Source organism: Rhinopithecus roxellana, chromosome 2 (genome assembly GCF_007565055.1).
Source record: "Rhinopithecus roxellana isolate Shanxi Qingling chromosome 2, ASM756505v1, whole genome shotgun sequence".
Lineage (NCBI taxonomy): Eukaryota > Metazoa > Chordata > Mammalia > Primates > Cercopithecidae > Rhinopithecus > Rhinopithecus roxellana.
Window position 1 is genome coordinate 57,195,461 of NC_044550.1, and position 25,858 is coordinate 57,221,318.

Here is a 25,858-nt window from a genome sequence, read left to right on the forward strand (position 1 = left end):
TGGCCGACAGAATTGTGATTAAGTAAATTATGTGGTTGTGGCAAATGTATGGTTTGTGACAAACTGACTTCCTCAGTTATTGGCATTTAAATCGTTTCCATGTTTATTTTTTATTTTTTTTAAAACCCTAAGAGAGGCTTCTTGCACCTACGCAAGAAAAAATTGGGGGCAAATCCATGGAGTAAAGTGAAGGCAAGTTTATTAAGAAAGTAAAGGAATAAAAGAATGGCTACTCCATAGGCATAGCAGCCTGTTTCTGTGTTTTAAATTTAAGTATAGTATTTATTATTTCCTTTAAAAATGTACTCTCTTGGACATTTTCTCTGGCTTCCACTTATTGTGATGTTGAATAGTGGCTTCTTGTGGTTTTGTTTAGTATTTATGTTAGCTTCTGGCTAACTGCTAAGGGTTAGACTCTCTAGATGTTCTTATTGCTCTCTTGGACACATCTAGGTTTTGTTCTCTGTGTTTCTTCCAGGTAGGATAATTTCCTAGCCTGCTTCTCTTCAAGCTCATGTTTTTCTGGTTGTAGGACAGGCATTAAGCGACACATTTGATCTTGCCAGTTAGACCTGATGATAGGAGATGTGTGTCTAAGACCAAAGTAGACTTTGCCCATTGGATGGCAAAAACCTGAACTTTCAATTGTCAGTATCTAGAGAGGTCAGAGTGTCAGTATCTAGAGAGGTCAGAGTTACTCGGAAATATTTGGGAATCTTGTACATTTTTTGAAATTGTTTATAAAAAGTTTTTTGTGCTCTTTTCTTTGCTATTTTATATTATGCTATGATTATTATCTTAATATGATGCTGTTGTCCCATGGATGTGGATTTACTTTCACACTTTTTTTCACTCCTAAAAGAAGCACATAATTGTTTGACATCTCTTATAAGATGGAAGAATCCTTTTTTATTTTCTGTTACCCAGCATGAGTTTCTCATTTTTGGCTAGCATTCAGATTTCTAAATAAAGATTTGCTTTTTGCTTATTTATTTATTTTTTTATGGTGAAGACAAATGCACACTGGGAGAACCCACTCAGTGTACAACATGTAGTGGTAAATGGGAGCGGAGAAAAAATAGAGATACTCAGATTGGATTTTGCAGTTTATTAATTATTATTTTTATTCCTCTTCACAGATTTTTAAAGTCTTCTTCTAGGGGTTTCCAGCAGAGCCAAATGTTAGAGAAATCTTTCCGCTCCTCTGAAGAGTGAAGTGAGCAAATACAACCCAGCAGTAGGTTACTGAAGACAGCAGCCCCAGGTAATGTCTTCTTTTCTCATTATTATTGACATGCGTTCAGTAGTACTCAATAATATGTTATCCTTTTTTTTTTTTTTTTTTTTAAAGCAAGTCTACTTGAACTTACACATCCAAGTGAACATTGTCTTGTTTAAAATGTCTTAGGGAGAGGCTATACTCTATCCTCTATGCAAAGCATTTAAAAATCTTTTCTTAAGAACTGCATCTTGACCCTCTGGTAGTATTCTTCTAAGCATCCTGTTTTCTCTAGTGGCAGATATCAACCTTGTAAGGATATACTTAGAAAATAGTCTAAACTCATTTAGAGCTTGGGTGATTGATCATACCTGGGGTTCTCGAATTTTGATCAAAACCAAGAAGGAGCAATAACATAAGGAAACCAATTTTCCTTTTTGTAATTTGTAATTTGAAGACTCATACACTGTATTGAAAATAAATTCTAAGAAGTGACTCTGAGTTTCAAGTAATGGTAGTATTGTTAAAATAATTGATCAGGCTTCATAATTTACAGAGGCATATACGATTTATTTGACTGTATAAATGTTGATATTCTTTCTTATTAAAATCAGTAAGTCAATCTGTTAGTATCGTAGAAGAGCTCCTATGTTAATCAGAAACTTCCTTACTAGATATACCTCTAAGGCTTTATAATTTGCCTCTTATAAATGATCTTCTTGTGGGGGTGGGGGAGTGTTTTGCAATATGTCCCAAAGTGTTACTAGAGTGCTTGTTAAAAATACACATTAAAAATTTCATATTAGTAGGCCTGAAACTAGTGTGTCAAAATCAGAATCAGAATGGTAGGGGCAGGACTTGGGAATCTGCATATTGCAAGTGAATGTCAACGGAGATTGGCACTCCGGTCCAGTAAAATCAGACCTCTACCTAGGATCTTTGTATTTTAAAAAATTTAGTGCAAGTTATTGTGTAGACACAAAACAGCTATTTATGATTGTGTGCTTTTCTGGGAAGAGTGGGGGGAAGGGAGCCTTAGGGAAACATTTGTTAACAGATCCAAAATTACAGCTAGATAGGAGGAATAAGTTATCCTGTTCCATACCATGGTAGAATGACTAGTTAACTATCTAGCTGTAATTTTGTGTCCTTTAAGAAATCTCTCCCTAACCTTCCCTTCCTCCACTCTTCCAAGTCTATCATTTTAGGGACAGTTTAACATAAGGAAAAGAAAAGCTGATAATCATAAATAGCTGTTTTATGTCCATGTAGGAATTCTCATGAAGTTCTGTTTCTAATTAAGGTATTTCAGGAACAAAGTGATATTGCATAAATTTGGAGCTCAATTTAGACTAAGATTTAATAATTGTTAATAGGCATTGAGCCTATGTTTAAGTTTTATGTTAGTCATTTGTTGGGTAGTGACTTTTTAAATTTGGGATTTGACTCTGACGAACTCTGAGTTTCGGTCTTAAGTTGAGAATGTGTGTGTGTATCCCCTGTTACAGGGCTTTTCCCAGTTAACTCCAACCAATGAGAGATCCTCTGATGTTTAAGGGAGCTTTAATTTCAAGGTCATAAGCAGAATCAACATTCTTATGATAAAAAATCAGCCACTCATGAATCCTGGGAATAATTTACAACCATTCACCTGTCTGTACAGCAGAAGTTGTTTGGAACATGTTCTTGCCTCTTCTAGAAAGCAGCGTGAGTGATAGAATGATATTTATACTGGTTTGGAAAAGGTCAGAAACCAAATATTGTTGCCTTAGATGTGAGGTTATTTTGAGTTGTGCAGGAGACTTTGGGAGTGGGATGTGAAGAGTACAAAAGCAAATATATGTAAACAGGAAGGCCTGGCAAGGATACTAAGAAGGTAGAGAGAATAGCTTAGATGGTTGTAGGACTGACTTGGATAATGAAAGGATCTAACACTTGGGTGTATTGGTTTCTTCTGAGGAAATGATGCTGGATACTAAAGGTAGCATAGCAAGGACCACCCAAGTGGAAAATGTGTTTGAAGATGGACTCTGAAAGCTTGAAGACAGTATGATGCAAAATGTGTATGATAGTCCTGAGGACAGGCTGTCAGTAGAATTCAGCTGATATGAAATTTGGATGTGTTCTCAGAACAGTGAGACAAATAGCAGTTGGATAGAGGGAATTACAGATATTCTGAGCTGTTGAGAGAATTGTATATTTGAATATGCTATTTCAGGGTTAAAAGTCGTCTACATGAGAAAAGAATAGCAGTTATGGCAGCATTAGAAGGCTGTCCTTTCTAATTTAATGCCGAGAATGTCTGAGTCATGCAGAATTGGGATGGTGAGTGAGGAATATTTCTCTGTGGCTTCCCTGGCTTTGTGTGGGGAGCCAGTGGGAAACCATTTTCAAAAGTGGCTTTGAATAAAAATCTAGCCCCAAAATTGTTTTAGTAAATAACACAAAAAGATACCCCAAAAATGACTTGTTTGGGTCAAATAGTCAAACCACCTGCATAATACTGTAAATCTGAAATTTGTTCATTTTGCACATATCTTTTCATAATTTTATCGATTTTTAGATTATAATCTATCTCTGCCTTCTTTTGTAAATGTAGTCTTTTTAATTAATTCATCCATTTTGGTCTCCTCACATATTCTATGACCCTTATAATTTCTTTCTAGCATAGTTTGGATCTTTTCCAGCTTTTTTTTTTTTTTCCTGTTCTAATTGACCAGAATGGCTTAAAATAAGTATGTATAATTTATGTTTGGTCATGTTTTCCATTTCATTTTTAACATCCTTTCTGAAATACCCTTGTCTTGATCTTTAAGTAAGTAGTGCCACACTGAACTGATGTACTCAGAGAAAAGTCTCTAACAACTCTAGTCTAGACTAGAGTTTCTCAAAGTGTGGTCCCCAGATGAATGGTGCAAACTTCACCTGGGAACTTGTTGGAAATGTAAATTCTTGGGCTGATTCAGAAGCTCAGAGGGTGGAGCTCAGAGTTTTGTTTTTTGGTTTTTGTTTTTGTTTTTTTTGAGACAGGGCCTCACTCTGGTTGCCCAGACTAGAGTGCAGTGGCACGTTCTTGGCTCACTGAAGCTTTGGCTGCCCGGGCTCAATCGATCCTCCCACCTCAACTTCCTGAGTAGCTGGGATGACAGGCACCTGCCACCATGCCTGGTTAATTTTTGTATTTTTTGTAGAGATGGGTTTCACCATGTTGCCCTACCTTCTTGAACTCCTGGGTTCAAGCAATCTGCCTGCCTTAGCCTCCCAAAGTGTTGGGATTACAGGCGTGGGCCACTGTGCCTGTCTGAAATTTATATTTAAGAAGCCCTCTAGGTCAGCAGTCTCCAACCTTTTGGCACCAGGGATCGGTTTTGTGAAAGACAATATTTCCATGGATGATGGGGAGGAGGTGGCTTGAAAATGAAACTGTTCCACCTCAGATCATCAGGCGTTAGTTAGATTCTCATAAGGAGCGTGCAACCTAGATCCCTCACATGTTCATTTCATGATACGGTTTGCGCTCCTATGAGAATCTAATGCCACTGCTAATCTAACAGGGAGTGGAGCTCAGGAAGTAATGCTCAGCCACTGCTCACCTCCTGCTTGGAGGCTTGGTTCTTAACAGGCCACAGACTGGTACCAGTCTGGGTCTCAGAGGTTGGGGACCCCTGCTCTAGATGATTCTGATATGTGCTATTGTGGAAGCCATTTATTTTTTCTTGTCGTTAGTCTCCTGAGCAGATACGTTAGGAGTTCTCAAACTGTGCGCATACGAATCATCTGGTAACCTTGTTTTAGACATTTCAAGAAGCAGATAATTTTTCCTGACTGCATACCAAGAGATTTTGATTCAATAGGTCTTGGATAACTCAGTTTATGTGCATTTTAACAAGCTCTCCAAAGTAGTTCTCGTGTCTATGATCTGGATTAAATGGATGTCTCTCACTTTCTTTAAGCCCAAAATTGATGTGATTTAAAATGGCTCTTTGGGTTTAGTAACTGAAAACTTGGGGCCAGAAATTTATTTGCAAAATGCATTCTGGATTATTTTTTGCTGAAGCCAGATTATGTTCTGATTTCTTTCCTTGAAAAATATTTTCTTGCCGGTTGCAGTGGCTCACGTCTGTAATCCCAGCACTTTGGGAGACCGAGGCAGGTGGATCACCTTAGGTCAGGAGTTTGAGACCAGCCTGATCAACATGGTGAAACCCCGTGTTTACTAAAAACACAAACAGTAGCTGGGCGTGTTGTCAGGCACCTGTAATTTACACCAAGCTACTCGGGAGGCTGAGGCAGGAGAATCACTTGAACCTGGGAGGTGGAGGTTGCAGTGAGCCGAGACCGCACCACTGCGCTCCAGCCTAGGCAACAAGAACGAAACTCCATTTGAAAAAAAAAAAGAAAGAAAAATATTTTCTTGCCTAGTATATAACAATTTTCTGAGGCTTCTTCTTCTTGATAAGGAAAAGAGCCTTTGGCCCTTATAAACTTGGAGATTTCATTATGCAGTTCTTCTAGGTAATTCTTTCAAATAGTAAACTTTAAAACACTATTCTAGGGAATGCCACTTTTTATTGAGATGTATCTTTTGTTCCTGCCCTTTATTTCTTATCTCTAAGCCTGTTCCCTGTGGATGATGATATATTTTCCTCATCTCAATGTCATTCATATTTTTGTTTTTTTTCTTTAGTTTTTATGGTACTTTATTAGAAGAATCGTTCGTGAGTCTTCCTCTTCTTTTCAGTCTTTTTTTCCTCTGCTCATCCCTTGGATTTAGGAAATTTCCAAGCTTTTTCTTCTTTCCACATCTCACTCACGTGTTCTTCCCTCAGGGCCTGCTTTTTCATGTTGGCTAGGAACTTGCTCAGACATCACCTTAGCATCCACCTTATCAAGTAGCATCCGACTCCCACAACTCTCTCCTAAGCTTTAGCCCCGTAGCAGCTGCCTCCTGGATGTCCCACAGTCAGGTCAGGTTACCATATCTGGCATTGAACTCATTGTTCTTCACACCTGAAATCCATGCCTTCTTTCATATTCCCTGTATTGGTGAATGGCATCACCATCAACCATCAACCAAATGTAGCTAACATTTATCATGTGTTTCCTGTGTGCCAGGCACTATTCTAAGATCTTCATGTAATCCCTTACAAAATCCTTTGAGATACATTCTATTGTTTTTCTCATCGTATAGATAAGGAAACTGAACCACATAGAGTTTAAGAAATTATCTCAAGGTCACAAAAGTATTAATTAGTGGAGATGGAATTCAAACCAGGCTGTCTGTTTCTAGAGCGTGTAGTCCTAATTACTGTGCTTTGCTGCCTTTCTTTTTCAGTAGCTCAAGCCAGAAATCTAGGATTATCCTTGACTTCATTCTCTTCCCCCTGCATATCTGCTTGGGACTCTTGAGTTCACCTACTAAATCTCTCTTAAAACCACACTTCTACTTCTCCACATTCCATTGTAAGGAATGTGGTCCAGGCCTTCATCATCTCTCTTCTCAACCACTATAATTGGTGTTTTCTTTCCATTCATTTCTTTATATTATGGCCAGCATATTCTGATCATGACACTCCTCTGCATTCACCAGTGTAGCTCCTCCACAGTCAGTCATTCATTGTGGACAATGCTTCTCTTTTATCCATATGTGCAGGTTTGTTATATGGGTATATTGTGTGATGCTAAGGTTTGGAGTATAAATGGTCCTGTTACCTAGGTAGTGAGTATAGTACCCAATAGGTAAGTTTTCAACTCTTTGCCCCCTCCCTCTCTCTCCACTCTAATAGTCTCCAGTGTCTGTTGTTCCCATCTTTTTGTCCCTGTGTACACAATATTTAGCTCCCACTTATAAATGAGAACATGTGGTATTTGGTTTTCTGTTCCTGCATTAATTCTCTTAGGATAATGACCTCCAGCTGCATCCATGTTGTTACAAAGGATGTGATTTCATTCTTTCCTTGTGGCTGCATAATATTCCATCGTGTACATATACTACATTTTCTTTATCCAATCTACTGTTGTTGAGCACCTAGGGTGACTCTATGTCTTTACTGTTGTGAATAGTGCTGTGATTAGCATGTGAGTCCATGTGTCTTTTTGGCAGAACAACTTATTCCTTTGGGTATATACCCAGTAATGGGATTGCAAATGCTGCCATAGTATTCCATTATTTTCCTTTCATCTGACTCATCAAACTGTTTTAGTTGTTTGTTCAGTTTTTAGACTGTGAGCTGCATCTTATTTATTTCTGTGTGTCCATCACCCAACATAAGTATTGAATATTGATTATATGAAAGAACAATGAATATTTAAATGAGCCAACTGACTTCTACCAATTCTACATGCTTCCTACCTTTGTAAAATAACTCTAGCTGGTGGAGAGAGAGTGGGAAAATGCCAGATAGGAGACAGGATTAACGGGCAGCTCCCACTTAGACAGACAGAACAGCATATGGACACTCACGTTGTGAACTTTTGCTCCAAGAACCACCACAGGAACATATCAGGAAAACTGAAAGAATTCACAGACCCTTTGAAAGAAGCAGCTTACCGCTGCAAACGCTACATGAGTTCCCACGATGTGAGAGGAGGAAAAGTCTGCCTCTGCACCCACATCTCACTGGGAACCTGAAAATCCTGAAAATCCAGGTCACAGGAGATTTAACCTTACCTAGAGCTGAGACGGATTTAGGGAGCTGAGTGAAATATAAAAGTAGAAGAAGTAGTGGGAAGAGCCTTGTAGGCACTCCAGGTCCTCAGCTAGAGTCCAGGGAAGCCATTCCTGGCCTTATCTCACAGGTGTCTTTGGGGAAGGGAAGGCAGCCAGTGGAATTGGGGAGGGGCCACAGAGTAAAGGAAACTCCTAGCTGAACTTTGTAGTAATTTTGACTAAGCATGAATTTTCCTGATTAGAATCTAGGGTTGGGGAGTGAACAGGAAGTGCAGATACGAGTGCGGAAGCTGTAGCCAAAGGTGCAGGCAGGTGGGGAGGGGCAAGGCCTGAGAGCCCTGCTTGCTTTCTCAGCAGGGAGGCTTGCAGTCTGGGGCAAGATCTCAGCCCTGCTTGCCAGCTGCTGGATATAAACTCAGTGCTGTTATCCAGGCATGGCAGGAGTGAGACTGGCCTTGCTGGGAGCTGGGTGATACCTGTCATTGCTGACTTTCCCTGCTTCCCTGATGACCTGTATGGTGCAGCAGAGGCAGGCATAATCTCCCTGGGAACATAGCTCTATTGGCCTGAGAACTACCCTCCGTCCCCCTCAGTGGCTGCAGCAAATCCTACCCAAGGAGAGTCTGAGTTCAGACCCACCTAGCCCTGTCCCCACCTGATGTTTTTCCTCTACCCATCCTAGTAGCCAAAGACAAAAGACATAAACTCTTGGGAGTTCTATGGCCCTGCCCATCGCCTGAGAAAGCAGAGCACTTATCCTTGCCTATGTAGAGCAAGGTTATATCCCCCTTCTACTACTGCAGCAAGTGCTCTCTTGAAAGCACCACCTCCTGGCAGGAGACCAACCACCTCAAGTTATTATAGCAACTCATAACAGAACCCTGCTCGAAAGAAGGAGAAAACAACAGCTAATTCCACCACCTGCAATACCCTGGCTAACCAGAGGTCCCGAGTCTGTCTATGTGACAGCTTCACAGCTAGCATAACCAGCATTTGAGAAAACCCGTGCACTAAACAAAACTAAAACCAAGGACTCCCACAGAGTCCACTTTACTCCCCTCCCACTTCCACCAGAGCAGGTGCTGGTGTCTATGGCTGGGATACCTGAAGATGGATCACATCACAGGACTCTTTGCAGACATTCCCCAGCACCAGCCCAGAGCCTAATAGGCCTACTGGGTGGCTATACCCAGAAAGGCAATAACAATCACTGCAGTCTGTCTCTCAGGAAGCCCCATGTCTAGGGGAAGGGGGAGAGCACCACGTCAAGGGACCACCCTGTGGGACAAAAAAAAATCTGAACAGCCGCTCTTGAGTTCCAGATCTTTCCACTGAAGCAATCTCCCCAAGTAAGAAGGAACCAGAAAAGGAATTCTGGTAATATGACAGAATGTGATCCCCAAAAGATCACAAGCTACCCAGCAATGAATCCAAACCAAGAAGAAATCTCTGAATTGCTAGTTAAAGAATTCAGAAGGTTGATTATTAAGCTACTTGTCAAGGAGGCACCAGAGAAAGGTGAAAATCAACTTAAAGAAATTAAAAAAACAACGCAGGATATGGATGAAAAAGTCTCCAGAGAAATAGATATTGTAAACAAAAGATAATCACAACTTCTGGAAATGAAAGACACACTTAGAGAAATGCAAAATACACTGGAAAGTTTCAACAATAGAATTGAACAAGTAGTAAGAACTTCAGAGCTTGAAGACAAGGCTTTGAATTAACCATCTGACAAAGACTAAGAAAAAAAGAATTAAAAAAATGAACAAAGCCTCCAAGAAATTTGAGATTATGTTAAACGACCAAACATAATAATTGGTATTCCTAAGGAAGAAGAAAAATCTAAAACTTTGGAAAACTTATTTGAGGGAATAATCAAGGAAAACTTCCCTGGTCTTGCTAGAGATCTAGACATCCAAATATAAGAAGCTCAAAGAACATCTGGGAAATTCATTGCAAAAAGATCATGACCTAGGCACATAGTCATCAGGTTATCTAAAGTCAAGACAAAGGAAAGAATCTTAAGAGCTGTGAGATAAAAACATCAGGTGACCTATAAAGGAAAACCTATCAGATTAATGGCAGATTTCTCAGCAGAAACCCTACAAGCCAGAAGGGATTGGGGTCCTATCTTTAGTTTCCTTAAACAGAATAATCATCATCTAATAATTTTGTATCCAGTGAAACTAAGCTTCATAAATGAAGGATAAACTCTTTTTCAGACAAATGCTGAGAGAACTTGCCACTACCAAGCCAGTACTACAAGAAATGCTAAGAGGAGTTCTAAATCTTGATGCAAAACCTCAACATACACCAAAATAGAACCTCTTTAAAGCATAAATCTTACAGGGCCTATGAAACAATAACACAATGAAAAAAACACAAGGTATTGAGGCAACAACTAGCATGATGAATAGAGCAGTACCTCATATTTCAATACTAGCACTGAATGTAAATGGCCTAAATGCTCCACTTAAAAGATACAGAATGGCAGAATGGATAAAAATCCACCAACCAAGTATCTGCTGTCTTCAAGAGACTCACCTAACACATAGGACTCACATAAACTTAAGGTAAAGAGGTAGAAAAAGATATTCCATGCAAATGGAAACATAGAAATCAAAAGCAAACAGGAGTAGCTATTCTTATATCAGACAAAACAGACTTTAAAGCAACAACAGTTAAAAAGGACAAAGAGGAACATTATATAATGATAGAAGAATTAGTCCAGCAGGAAAATATCACAATTCTAAATATATATGCACCTAACACCGGAGCTCCCAAATGTACAAAACAATTACTACTAGACCTAAGAAATGAGATAGATGGCAACACAATAATAGTGAGGGACTTCAGTACTCCACTGATAGCACTAGACAGGTTGTCAAGACAGAAAGTCAACAGAAAAACAGTGGTCTTAAACTATACCTTAGAACAAATGGACTTAACAGATATTTACAGAACATTCCACCCAACAACTGCAGAATATACATTCTTTTCATCAGCCCATGGAACATTCTCCAAGATAGACTATAATATAGGCCACAAAATAAGTCTCAATAAATTTAAGAAAATTGAGCTGGGCATGGTTGCATTATCCCAGCCACTTTGGAATTACATTCCTATAATCCCTTTGGGGATTATACCCACTTTGGGAGGCCAAGGCGGGTAGATCACCTAGGTCAGGAGTTCAATAACAGCCCGATCAGTATGGTGAAACCCTGTCTGTACTAAAAATACAAAAATTAGCTGGGTGTTGTGGTGTGCGCCTGTAGTCCCAGCAGCTTGGGAGGTTGAGACAGGAGAATTGCTTGAACCTGGGTGGTAGAGGTTGCAGTGAGCTGAGATCATGCCATTGCACTCCAGTCTGGGTGACAGAGCAAGACTCCATCTCAAAAAAAAAAAAAAAAAAAGAAAATTTAAATTATATCAAGTACTCCTTTCTCAGACCACAGTGGAATAAAATTGGAAATTAATTCCAACAGGACCCCTCAACATGGGAATGAAATAATCTGCTCCTGAATGATCTTTGGGTCAACAATGAAATCAACATAGACATTAACAAATTCTTTGAACTGAATGATAATATACTGATAACTGATCAAAACCTCTAGGATACAGCAAAAGCGATGCTAAGAGGAAAGTTCATAGCAACTAAATGTCTACATCAAAAAGTGTGAAAGAGCACAAATAGGCAGTCTAAGGTCACCTCAAAGAACTGGAGAAACAAGAACAAACCAAACCCAAACCCAGCAGAAGAAATGAAATAACAAAGATTGGAGTAGAACTAAATGAAACTGAAACAAACATGAAAAGGCAAAAGATAAGTGAAACAAAACTTGGTTCTTTAAAAAGATAAACAAAATTGATAGATTAGTTTAACCAAGACAAATAAGAGAGAAGATCCAAATAAGCTTAATCTGAAATGAAATGGGAGATATTACAACCGATACTACAGACATACAAGAGATTATTCAAGGCTACTATGAACACCCTTATGGCTACAGACTAGAAAACCTAGAGGAAATGGATAAATTCCTGGATATATATAACCTCCTATATTAAACCAGGAAGAAATAGAAACTCTGAACAGACCAGTAACAATTAGTGAGATTGAAACAATAATTTAAAAATTACCAACAAAAAAAAGTCCAGGAACAGATGGATTTACAGCTGAATTCTATTAGACATTCAAAGAAGAATTGCTACCAATCCTACTGAAATGATTCCAACAGAGAAAGAGGGAATCCTCCCTAAATCATTCTGGGAAGCCAGTATTCCCTAATACCAAAACCAGGAAAGGACGTAACAACAACAACAAAAAAGCTACAGACCAATATTCCTGATTAACATAGGTGCAAAAATCCTTAACAAAATACTAGCTAACTGAATCCAATAGCATATCAAAAAGATAAATGCACCATGATCAAGTGAATTTCATACCAGGGATGCAGGATTGGTTTAACATATGCAAATCAATAAATGATCTTTGGGTCAACAAGGAAATCAACATAGACATTAACAAAGGTCTGTAGTTTTCTTTTTTATATACTACATAAACAGAATTAAAAACAAAAATTGTATGATCATCTCAATAGATGCAGAAAATGCATTTGACAAAATCCAGTATCGCTTTGTGATTAAAACCCTTAGCAAAATCAGCATTAAAGGGACATACCTTAATGTAATAAAAGCCATCTATAACAAACCCACAGTCAACATTATACTGAATGGGGAAAAGTTGAAAGCATTCCCCCTGAGAACCAAAACAAGACAAGAAAGCCCACTTTCATCACTTCTATTCAACATAGTACTAGAAGTCTTAACCAGAGCAATCAGACAAGACAAAGAAATAAAGGGCATCCAAATTGGTAAAGAGGAAGTCAAATTGTCACTGTTTACTGATGACAGAATCGAATACTTAGAAAACCCTAAAAACTCATCCATAAAGCTCCTTATAGAGTCCGGATATTAGATCTTTGTTCGAAGCATAGTTTGCAAAAATATTTTCTTCCATTCTGTAGCTTGTCTATTTACTCTGTTGATAATTTCTTTTGCTGTGCAGTTGCAATCGCTTTTGGTGCCTTTGTCGTGAAATCTTTGCCAGGGCCTATATCCAGAATGGTATTTCCTGGGTTCTTCCAGGGTTTTTATAGTTTTAGGTTTTACATTTAGGTCTTTAATTCACCTTGAGTTGATTTTTGTATATGCTGTAAAGAAGAAGTCCAGCTTCAATCTTCTGCATATGGCTAGCCAGTTATGCCAGCACCATTTATTGAAGAGGGAGTCCTTTCCTCATTGCTTGTTTTTGTCAACTTTGTTGAAGATCAGATGGTTGTAGATGTATGACTTTATTTCTAGGCTCTCTATTCTGTTCCATTGGTCTATGGTCTGTTTTTGTACTAGTACCTTGCTGTTTTGGTTATTGTAGCCTTGTAGTATAGTTTAAAGTCTGGTAACATGATGCTCCAACTTTGTTCTTTTTGCTTAGAATTTCTTGGGCCATTTGGGCTTTTTTGGGGTTTCATATGAATTTTGAAATACTATTTTCTAATTTAGTGAAGAATGTCATTGGTAGTTTGACAGAAATAGCATTGAATCTGTAAATTGCTTTGGACAGTATGGCCATTTTAAAAATATTTGTTCTTCCTCTCCATGAGCATGGAATGTTTTTCCATTTGTTTGTGTCATCTCTGATTTCTCTGAGAAATTTACAATGACAATTTTGGACTTCTCATTGTAGAGATCTTTCACCTCCCTGGTTAGTTGTATTCCTAGGTATTTTTCTTTTTGTGACTATTGTGCATGGCATTGTATTCTTGCTTTGGCTTTCAGCTTGGATGTTGTTGGTGTGTGGAAATGCTACTGTTTCTTTGTACATTAATTTTGTATCATGAAACTTTGCTGAAGTTGTTTATCAGATTTAGGAGCTTTTGGGCAGAGACTATGGGATTCCTTAGGTATAGAATCATATTGTGTGCAAACAGAGATAGTTTGATTTCCTCTCTCCTTGGATTATGCTCCTGATTTTATAAAATTGATCAAATTATTAGAAAGTATAGAAAAAAGACTGGAAAGGGACTGAGTGCGGTGGCTCATGCCTGTAATCCCAGAACTTTGGGAGGCCAAGGTGGGCAGATCATCTGAGGTTAGGAGTTTGAGACCAGCCTGGCCAACATGGCGAAACCCCGTCTGTACTAAAAATAAAAAATTACCTGGATGTGGTAGCACGCACCTGTAGTCCCAGCTACGCAGGAGGCTGAGGCACAAGAATCGCTTGAACCTGGGAGGCGGAGGTTGCAGTGAGCCGAGATTGCACCACTGCACTCCAGCCTGGGCGACAGAGTGAGACTGTTTCAAAAAAAAGAAAAAAAAATAAAAGACAAAAGACTGGAAAGAAAAATATTAAAGTTTTAAAAATGGTTTGTCTCTCATATTGGTGCTATGAGTGATTTTTATTATCTTTTTTTTGCTATATATTCTTTTTTTTTTGAGATGGAGTTTCTCTCTTGTTACCCATGCTGGAGTTCAGTGGTGTGATCTCGGCTTACTGCAACCTCCACCTCCCGGGTTCCAGTGATTATCCTGCTTCAGCTTGCCAAGTACCAGGGATTACGGGCATGTGCCACCATGCCTGACTAATTTTTGTATTTTTAGTAGAGACAGGGTTTTGCCATGTTGGCCAGGCTGGTGTTGAACTCTTGCCCTCAGGTGATCTGCCTGCGTTGGCCACCCAAAGTGCTGGGATTACAGGCATAAGCCACTGTGCCTGGCCTATATATTCTTTTCTTACAATGATTATATATTGTTTTATGATTTAAAAATAAATTCTGCTAAAAATAAAGAATGTATCTACTGTTTTGATGATCAGCTGCTGCTTTGCTATTTAGGGTCTCAGCATCAAAGCTGAAATTTTAATATTGATGTTTTAATCAAGGAAGAATAAGCCCATGGCAGATATATCCTATAGGATTTGGGATTTACATATTGGACATGTTTTCCTGCATTTGTTTAGAGACATTTCCTCCTTTTTATTCTAGTAATTTAGATCTCACCTAATGGAATCTAGTAAATTAAATAAACAAAAGATTATATATATTTTATGTATATATTTTTCTTTCTTTCTGTGGCATTTGTTGTAGCTGTTAAAAACAAAAGCACCACAAAGCTTAAAAGCTTAAATACTCATATTTGGTAGCTGGATTGTGGTATACCCTTTGTAGTCCTGTGGCTATTTCCAGGGCAATCCTGATATGAATATATATTTGTTTTTGTAGGGAAAAGCTGAGAAGATTGTGGCACATTGTGCACAAATGCTCTCATGTAGTTGACCCTTAACAAAGATGAAGTGTCCCACTGCCCTATTTCATATTCACAGACCCTATATCAGTAATAGATTAATTTTATTTATTTATTTATTTATTTATTTATTTATTTATTTATTTATTTATTTATGATAGCATCTCACTCTATCACTCAGGCTAGGGTGCGGTGGCACAATCTCAGCTTACTGCATTCTCCGTTCCCCAGGGTCAAGTGATTGCTTTTCCCATCTCAGTCACCCTAGTAGCTGGGACCACAGGAGCATACTACCACATCCAGCTTTTTTTTTTTTTTTTTTTGTATTTTTGGTAGAGATGAAGTCTCACCATGTTGTCCAGGCTGGTTTTGAACTCCTGAGCTCAAGCTGTCTGCCCACTTTGGCCTCCCAAAGTGCTGGGATTACAGGCATGAACCACTGCACTTGGCCAGGAATAGATTAATTATAGGGCTGTATTCCAGAATGCTAGATAAAGAGAGGAAGTATGAAAAACATGTTAAACATAAACCAAAATAGTGTCAGTTAAAAAAGAAACAATAAAAACAAACCCTGAAAGCAACAATATATAGCTGGGAATTTTGGGACCTGGGGATGGGAATGCAAGGTTTAGATTATGTTTAGCGGGAAAAAGGCAGATTCATGTAAACATTTTCGAGTGGTTTTCCTTAGTCTGTTTGAGAATGAACAAGCCTTTATAATGTAAAAACATACTTTGGAATGCTACAAGATTCTGCCTCTAATTCTGTTATCTCTTAACTGAGAAAATAATATTGATAGAAAGTTACTTAAACTCTAATCATACTTTTAAATAAATCCATATTTCGCTAACTGTGACATTATCTATACGCCATCTATATCTATTTGAAGAGTGGGAATTAGTCTAATGTAGATTTCCCCAAACTATGGCCTGTGAACTAAATCTGGCCAGTCACCTGTTTTTTATGGCCCACTAGCTAAGAATGGTTTTTACATTTTTAAATAGTTCGGAAGAAAAGACCAAGAATAGGCATATCGAATGTATGTATCTTGCAAAGCTTAAAATATTTACTCTGTGGCCAGTGTACTCCAGCCTGGGTGACAGAGCAAGACTCTGTCTCAAAAAAGAAAAAAAAAAAGAAATACGGTTGATTCTCTGTCTGGGGGATTTCATCATCAACCTCCCTTCCCCCTCATTGTTTTTCTGCCTGTTGATATCTTCATTAAAAGATGAAGCCTTGCAGTCTTCAATTTAAGGTAAAATACAGAAAGGCAAATGTATGAGCTTGTTAAAACAGATTTAAACAGTTATTAAGCAATGAATAGAAGTGATTATATCTGCCCTGGTTCTCATTTAGAAGTATGGTTGAAGAGAACAAAAGAGCACACATTGGGTCTAAAAATGTGTATCTGTATTTTGGGCTAGAAATTTGGGAGGTTAGAGATCTTCATTAGTGGGTGAGAGTCAAGAGAAAGCTAAAGACAAAGGTAAAATTTCAAAGCTGTGACTTGATTCACCCCCTTTTTTTTTTTTTTTTTTTTTTTTTGAGACGGAGTCTTGCTCTGTCGCCCGGGCTGGAGTGCAGTGGCCGGATCTCAGCTCACTGCAAGCTCCGCCTCCCGGGTTTATGCCATTCTCCTGCCTCAGCCTCCGGAGTAGCTGGGACTACAGGCGCCCGCCACCTCGCCCGGCTATTTTTTTGTATTTTTTTTTAGTAGAGACGGGGTTTCACCGTGTTAGCCAGGATGGTCTCGATCTCCTGACCTCGTGATCCGCCCGTCTCGGCCTCCCAAAGTGCTGGGATTACAGGCTTGAGCCACCGCGCCCGGCCGATTCACCCTTCTTATATACCTGAGTCCCAGAACCTCTTTTTTTGCCTACTTGTTTCCTAAGAATTGGAGCCCTGAAGCCTATTCTCTCTCTGTGACTTTGAAATTAACTAAACTAAAGCTTTCTTCTCTGGGCAAAAAAGTGGATTCTGTGGCCTACCTATTGGTCTTAATTTCTCTTACGTGAATCTAGATCTGCCCAGTACAAGTTCAGCCTGGTTATCTGAACCACTGTACCTGATGATTCCATTTGTTGTACATCTTGAACTTTTCTTGACCATGTTATTCCTGACCAGGTTCTGAAATATGATTTCGTGAAGTAAGCATAGTTACACACTGGTCACAAAGTCCTTGTGCATGCCGGTTGAATTCATGTCTGCATCCCTGTATTAGTCCATTCTCATGCTGCTAATAAAGGCATACCTGAGGCTGGGTAATTTGTAAAGGAAAGAGGTTTAATTAACTTACAGTTCAGCATGGCTGGGGAAGCCTCAGGAAACTTACAATTGTCATGGAAGGGGTAGCAAACACATCCTTTTTCACATGATGGCAGGAAGGAGAAGTGCAAAAGGGGGAAAAGCCTTTTATAAAGCCATCAGATCTCACGAAAACGCACTCACATCATGAGAACAGCATGAGGGTAACCACCTCCTGTGATGAAATTACCTTTCACCAGGTCCCTCCCATGACACATGGAGAATTATGGGAACTACAATTCAAGATAAGATTTGGGTGGTGACAGAACCAAACCATATGAGTCCCCCTCCATTCTCCACATAGATTCTACTTTTTTCTCACTTTCTTTTGGAAGTCTTTCATTTTACTAATTGGAAGTCATTAGAGCAGACCCTGCTACTGTTTATAGGTCTTTGACTATTGTCGGGTAGAATATTTGTGTACGGATATTATGGCCACTATCAGGCCTTTATTAGAGACTGTTCTGATGACATGTGATTGACAACACAGAAAATGTTCAGAGGACATGCGGAAATTTTAAACTTTGGGCAGAGAAAGGAAGGAGATTTGTACTTAGCAGAATAGGGGACTTTGTGGCCACTCTTTAATTTTCTAGGCCTCAAAAACACCATTTAGGTATCCTGGCAACTCAATAAAAGAAGGCAACTGTCTCTTAAGTAGCTAGGTAGAATCTACTAATTTACTATTTGTTATTAAGTTCATAAAGAGAATTATCTTTTTTATTCTTGGATTGTATTGAGGTCAACCATTCTCAAAACAAAAAACAAAAAAAAGGACTTTGGACAGCCTGCCTGGGTTTGAATCCTGACCCCTGCCCCTTGTCACTTGGGGCAAGTTACTTATCTTCTCCCTGCCTCAGTTTCTTCAGTGATAAAATGGAGAAAGTAATAGTATACATACCTCATAGGGTTGTTGTGAGGACTATATTTATTTATATGTCAAGTGATTTAAGCAGTGCAGGCCACATTGTAACTGCTATTGAAGCCTAAGGTACTATTAATAGTATTCATTGTGGTCTTAGAGTTAAGGCCCTAATCTAGCCATAGGTATTGTTAGATCATTCCAGGAAATATGTTCAGACATTTCCAGGAAAAAAGCATAATCCTAATTCTTTGAAATACATTAAATCAGAAAGATAAATGAAATTGTTGGAGGTGTTAAATTATATATTTTTCAGATAGGTTACTCACCACGGACACACCAGCATATACTTTTATGTTTAAAGTATTTTTAGCTGACAAAAATTGCCGATGCACTGAAAAGTACTGCTGTGTTGGTTAAAATGGCACTCGTTTAAATTCAGGTTTCACTGTACGAATATTGATTTGCTGAAAAGCATAGGAGTGAAGCTCCTTGTGGGATTTAGATTGGGCATAGATAACAAAATACTCTGAATTTTGGTGATAGCAGCAGTAATAAAGGCAATATAAATACCCACATTTAGGTTATTTTATAAAATAAGCTTGCCATATATGGAGGGGGAAATTTTCCATCACTTTGTTAGGTAGACATGAGTTCAGAAGATTAGACATTTTAAATAAACATGCTTATACTATTTGGATGCATAGAAACAGACATACAGAACTCTTAAATGAAATTTGCTTTCCTAAAATACCAACAGAAATTCCTAAAACTCTATCTTCACATTTATCTTCAAAATGACCTGGATTTTTTATGTACATTTATAATCAAGTGCATCTGTGTTAATATGTTTGTGTTCATATGTAAAAGAAATTAATTGAGGTAGTAAATGAAGTTAGGAAAGAGATTATGGATTTCTTTTTTCTTTTTTAAATAAAAATACAGCTCCTTTCTCTAAAAATGTTTTTCTTTAAACACACCAGAAAATGTGAGCAGCATTCTGCCTGTTGATTTTATTAAAGGATGAAACAGATGCTCCATTGATCCTTGATATGGTTATTTCTGTGGCTAGTTTTCTACATGAGGGGAAACCGTTTGATTAATTACCATTAACTGTGACATATCCTGCGGGTAGTAAAATTTTTTGTGTGTATTTTCTCTTTTTTGAATAAATTAGTAGCTGTGTAAACAGGTTCCAGAAAAGTTGTATGCCAGAACACTTAGTGGAAAATAAATGCATTTTCTATAAAAGCATAGGATAGCAGTGTTGTCAAGTACTTAGGTGGTACTCAGAGATGTAGTGGCCTGCCACTGTCCGTAGGATCTGAATCTTTGTCTTTTGTGGGGAGCTTGTGTTAGGTCCTGGTAGTGCCTGTACATCATCAAGGTGTTTACTTAGGCTAAGACCTCCACTCTGTTGCCACTAATACTAGTGTGAATATGAAGCCATTCCGAGATTATATTGCTTTGATTTTGGTAACCCCTGCTCTTGGCTGTCTGGTCACTCAGGGCATCATTGTTGCTGTTTATTAGATTAGTGCTTCCTAAATTGGGGTAAGAATATAACTTGATGTGCTTGTGCACACTTTTTTCTTACTTGATATTTAAAAAATGCTATACGTGGCCAGGCGCAGTGGCTCACGCCTGTAATCTCAGTACTTTAGGAGACTGAGGCAGGTGGATTGCCTGAGGTCAGGAGTTCAACACCAGGAATTAAGTATTGGCTGTTGAGTTATTCTCACATTCTTTGGTTAACTTTGCTTATTTTCAAAATAGATTTGAAGCTGACAATAAAACACAAAAATACAATTGAACTATTATTACAAGGATAAAATTATATGTTAAAATGGAGAAAACAGTTGTATTAGAAGGCTAGTCCTGTCAAGTATTAATAATTCCCCTGGTCTAAGAAAGGAACTGGATAGTATATCATTTTAGATTAAGATTTCTGATAAGTGCCATAATTTAATATCGTTGATTGAAAGCAAGCTGCTACTATATAAGGAAAGTTAAAGAATTTATGTTAAGTATTACTACCCTAATGGTGGATTATTTCACCATTGCACAGAGATGGGCTGCAGTTACATCTATAGGCAGGTTGCTTACTCCCATATAGATTGGTAATATGACATTCACTTTTATTTTCCTGCTATTTATATTCCATCTTGTCCTCCCTCAAAATTGAGGTAGTGAATAGAAAGGTAAGATAAGAAAGATAAAACTGTCAAGGTGAAAATAAGGGAATATAATAAGGTAAAATCCGTGGAAATGCTTTAACAAGGTCTGCCCTGTTTCTGGCTATGGATCATAAATTTGTATCTAAGCTTTGTAGGAACAGCTGGATCAAATAAAGGGAGACACAAATTGAAACCTCACATCGATGTAACAGCAGGTATCCTGAGGGGGCTAAGCCTCACTGAGGTTGAAGTTAGATTCTGAATTTATATATAATAATTTGTTTATCCATTCATCTGTTGATGGACATTTGGATCAACAACTCTTTGGTTGTGAATCATGCTGTTATGAACGTTCACAAACAAGTATTTGCTTGAGTACCTGTCCGGTTCTTTCGGATATATAGCTAGGATTGGAATTGCTAGGTTATGTGGTAATTCTGTATTTAGCTTTTTGAGGAACCACCAAACTTTTTCACAATGGCTACACTATTTTAATATTTAATACATTATTTAATAGAAACACCAATGTACAAGTGTTTCTATTTCTCCATATCCTCACTAACACTTGTTATTTTCTGTTTTCTTAAATTTAAAATTTTAATTTTTAAATTATGGCCATTGTAGTGGGTATAAAGTGTTATGGTTTTCATTTGTATTTCTTTGATAATCAAAAATTTTGAACATTTTTTCATGTTTTTTTACATTGGTCATTTGTATATCTACTGTGGGGAAATGTCTATTCAAGGTCCTTTGCTTATTTTTGAATTGAATTGTTGGTCATTTTGTTGTTAAGTTGTAAGAGTTTTTTTTTTTTTTTTTTTTTTTTTAAATATATTCTGGATACTAAAGCTTTATTAGAAAACCTGATTCTCAACAAAAACTACAAAGCCTACAAAGAAACACAAAAGTATGGCCATTCATAGGAAAAACAGAAATGGATAGAAACCATCTATGAGAAAGTCCAAATATTAGACTTATTAGACAAAGACTTTAAATTGTGTATGCTGAGAGAGCTGAAAGAAACCATGATAAAGAACTAAAGGGGCCAGGCACAATGGCTCATGCCTGTAATCCCAGCACTTTGGTAGGTCGATGTGGGAGGATCACTTGAGCCCAGGAATTTGAGACCAGTTTGCGCAACATAGGGAGAATTTGTCTTTACAAAAAAAAAAAAAGAAAACAAAATTAAGTAGGTAGTCTCAACTACTGGGGAGGATGAGGTGGGAGGATTGTTTGAGCCTAGAAGATCAAGCCTGTAGTGAGCTGTGATCGTGCCACTGTGCTCTAGCCTGAGTGATAGAACAAGACCCCATCTCAAAACAAACAAATCAACAAAAAATAAAGCAAAACAAAAAAAGAACTAAAGGAAATCAGGAGAACAATGCATGACCAAATAGGTAATATCAGTAAAAAAATAGAAATTATAAAGTGCAACCACATAGAAATTCAGGAACTGAAAGATACAAGAGCTGAAGTGAAAAATTCAGTAGAGGGATTCAAAAGAAGATTTGAGCAGGTGGAAGAAAGAATTAGGAAACTTTCAGATAGGGCAACAGGAACCACTCAGTCTGAGGAGTAGAAAGCAAAAAGAATGAAGAAAAATGAGCAGAGCCTAAGGGACCTATGGGATACCATCAAACCTAAAACATGCATTATGGGAATCCTAAAAGGAGAAGAGAAGGAGAAAGGGGCAATGTGCTAGACGTTGAGTACAGAAGGAGAGTTTCATTTGTGGCCATTCAGTTTATTATTAATGTTCTTGAACAATATACAATTTTGTGTTCAATTCATAGCAGGCGAGGACAACTAAAAACACACTGCTGGGTGCAGACCAGAGAGTGCTAGAGAGGTGTCATTTGTCTGTCTTCGTGTGGTCCTTACATGGTTGATGTGGGCCCATATTTTCAATACAGGTAAAGAAATGTAATGACCGTTATACTGAAACATCTGGTTTACTACATTAACTTCATATTCTTCTTCTGAAATTGGAATGGGCCCATTATGTTTCTCCACATTTGGAAGAACAAATAAAATTTGTTCTTTGAGGAAACAAATAAAAGTTTCACCGAAATTTTGTAACCAAATTACAGGTTCAGTTGCTCATCACTTGCAGAGTCTAATTAACAAGAGTGAGGTCTAGTATAAAGAAAGTGACTTTTTATTCCAAAGGTAGGTTAAGGGAAGTAGTACAGGCTCCTGCCTTAGGGATGCTGCTTTGCTTTTGGAGTAGAAAGCAAGGGCTTTTAAAGGGGGAACTTGGCATGAATGGCATACAGGGGAGGGAGTGAACAGGTGAGGGTCTGTGTGACTCACTTTGATACCTTTATCTACCAGATGGTTGAGCTGGCATCATCATGGGCAGAACTAGTTTTTAAAGTGGCCTTTGTCTCAGGATACTCTCCAGGTAGGAATGAGTTTTGTAGTGGGCATACTTTAGGTTGTAAATTGACTGTCATCTCTTGAGGCTGTCTCCTGGTGGCAGAGGTTTCTGGCTCTGGAGCTTCCAAGCACACAGTTAGATAAGCTTGTTCTGTAGAAAGTATCTGGTGAAGGGAAGATACAGGTTCTCATTGCATTTCTAAAGAGCCAAGTAGGAAGTAGGGAACAGGGGGAAAGGAGGAAAGAGAAAAGAAGAGAAAAAATTTTTTAAAAAGCCCCAACTCATTCTCTTTCTCTTAGAAAAATGGGGATACTTGGTTACAATCCCACAAATGAAAAAAATACTGAATTCTTCTGGCATGCTTATTCCTTTCAGGTTCCATTTAGTTCATTGCTTCTCCCCAAGTGTATTAGGACATACTAGGTTCCAAAGGCCTACTTTATTGTAACAACACCAGACTTTCTCTATAGCATAGACTGACTGTGGGTAGATCTTAACCTCAAATTCTTTGTTCTTAGATCCTCCATCAATTCTGTTCCCATCCTTAGGAATCAGAATTCCACTCAGATTTACTTTGAATGCAGAACAATAGGAATGTCCCTTGGGTGCCTGAATCCTAACTGTACAAAACCTAAAGGTAAATGTTCTCCAACTCCTTATATGGTCATGTTTGTACAAACAATAGCCCAAAGAGAAAACTTCCTTACCAAATTAGCCTTACCAACAGTAACTTGAGATCAACTGTTCTAAACCTATTCCCTTTAGTCTGATGATTCTCCTCAATTACATTTTAAAGTATATATCTCCCTACATTTAATGGGGATAGCATCTCTCAGGGAAAATGTTTGCAACTCACTTATCCTCAAACATTTATCAGGAACAAGCTACAATGCCTGTACAGTTGGCTACTGATCACTTCCACACTGTGATTTTTTTTCTTCTGGCCATGATTTAGTAATGCCAGCTTTGGAAAAATTCTGGGTTAGACTTAACATGAGTATCCCCTTCAGCATGGAACACTGGGCCCTCAGTGGTTTATTAAGCCAGGTATTTAAGTGAATAGAAAAGAAAATTAGGACTGTATCCCCGGATACTTCCTCAGACAGTATATTAATCAGGATGTTTGACATCATACATGATAGAAACCCAACTCAAACCTGTTTAAGCAAAACAAGATATTTATTAGCTCATCTAGCTGGGAAAAAATTTATTTTATTTTGAGACAGAGTCTCACTCTGTCACCTAGGCAGGAGTGCAGTGGTGTGATCTCAGCTCACTGCAACCTCTGCCTCCTGGATTCCAGTGATTTTCTTGCCTCAGCCTCCTGGGTAGCTGGGATTACAGGCATGTGTCACCACACCTAATTTTTGTATTTTTAGGAGAGACGGGGTTTCACCATGTTGGTCAGGCTGGTCTCAAACTCCTGACCGCAGGTAATCCACTCGCCTCGTCCTCCCAGCGTGCTAGGATTATAGGCGGGAGTCACCGCGCCCAGCCTGGGAAGAAATTTTAACTCATAAAATAGAAGAGAACTGTCAGGACTCTCCTATCAGAAAAATTCATTTGCTCTTGCCCATTACCCACCCACCCAGTCTCTGTTTGTCTCTGTGTCTCCTTGCTTCCCTTTCTTCTACTGTATGTATATACTCCATGTGACACAGGAAAACAGCTCCAGGCTATCAATTGTCCTGTACTTCTATCCTAAAAATGTAAATGTCTTACCCACTAGACTGTATCACAAAAGTTCTAAGGAGGGGTCTCACTTGTCTAATGAGATCATTTGCTTCTCCCTGAACACATCACTGTAGCCTGGAAAATGGAGGTCTCTGATTAGCTAGGCGTGGGTCACATTACCTGCCTTTGTGATGAGGAATGGAAGATAGGAATTGGGGAGGCTATAGATAAACGTGATTATTATCCTTACAAAACTACATGAAATAAGAAAGGAGTCCCCAAATGGAAGGGGCTGCTATTACCAAATGGCAATGAGAGAAAAACATTCAGGACACCCATAATCATTACCTATTACAGTCTACCATCGACTCCTTCCATGCAAAGGTGAAGTGGCCATTTATTCCGCTGTCATTGCTAGACTTCTTAAGATTTTTCAGAAGGGGACAGCAATCTGCCACTCAGATGACTACTGTGAAGCATATGAATATATTCTTGATCGGTAATTTTGAATAATTGAACCCTGAATGTTCACAGAAAGAGAAAAATCTTTAATTCTCTGCTGTTGAGTCTTTATCAAAAGTTAGTTTTAATAAATAACATTCAGGTGGGCATGGTGTGAGCCTATAGTCCCACCTACTCAGGAGACTGAGAAGAAAGGATCACTTGAGATCAGGAGTTCAAGACCAGCCTTGGCAACATAGTGAAAATTTTTTAAAAATTCAAGGAAGATTACACAAAAGATTTGCTGTCCATCTATAACTACTGGTTACGTTCCAACAGCCAGTTTACCCTTCTTTTTTTTTGTTGTTGAATGATGTTGTGGGAAATGGGATAATGGAATTTTTTTTCTTGAGATAGGGTCTCGCTCTATTGCCCAAGCTGGAGTACAGTGGCATGATCAAGGCTCACTGGAGCTTCGAACTCCTGAGCTCAAGTAATCCTCTCACCTCAGCCTCCTGAGTAGCTGGGTCTACAGCACACACCACCATGCATGGCTAATTTTTTCATTTTTGTAGAGGTGGGTATCTCACTGCATTGCCCAGGCTGGCCTCTAACATTCCCCCTATCTTGGCCTCTCAAAGTGCTAGTATTACAGGTGTGAGCCACTGTGCCTGGCCTAGATGGGGGAAAGAAATTGACTTCAGTGGTGAGTAGGTAGAGAAAGGCTATTTTTGGAACAGGATAGTTAATAAAATATTTACAATGACTGCAAGGCTACACTGAGTTTTCTATGAACTTTGTTAAGGAAGTATTTTCACTAAATAAAAAA

General features: G+C 38.5%; 1 protein-coding gene across 1 annotated transcript in view; it reads left to right on the forward strand.

The window, feature by feature from the left end:
• FAM160A1 (family with sequence similarity 160 member A1) overlaps positions 1-25,858 on the forward strand; it is a 275,216-nt gene that overhangs the window by 82,452 nt on the left and 166,906 nt on the right. The window contains exon 2 of the mRNA XM_010372514.2: positions 1,140-1,264. The gene's annotated coding sequence lies outside the window, so the exon portion shown is untranslated. The remainder of the gene's footprint in view (positions 1-1,139; positions 1,265-25,858) is intronic.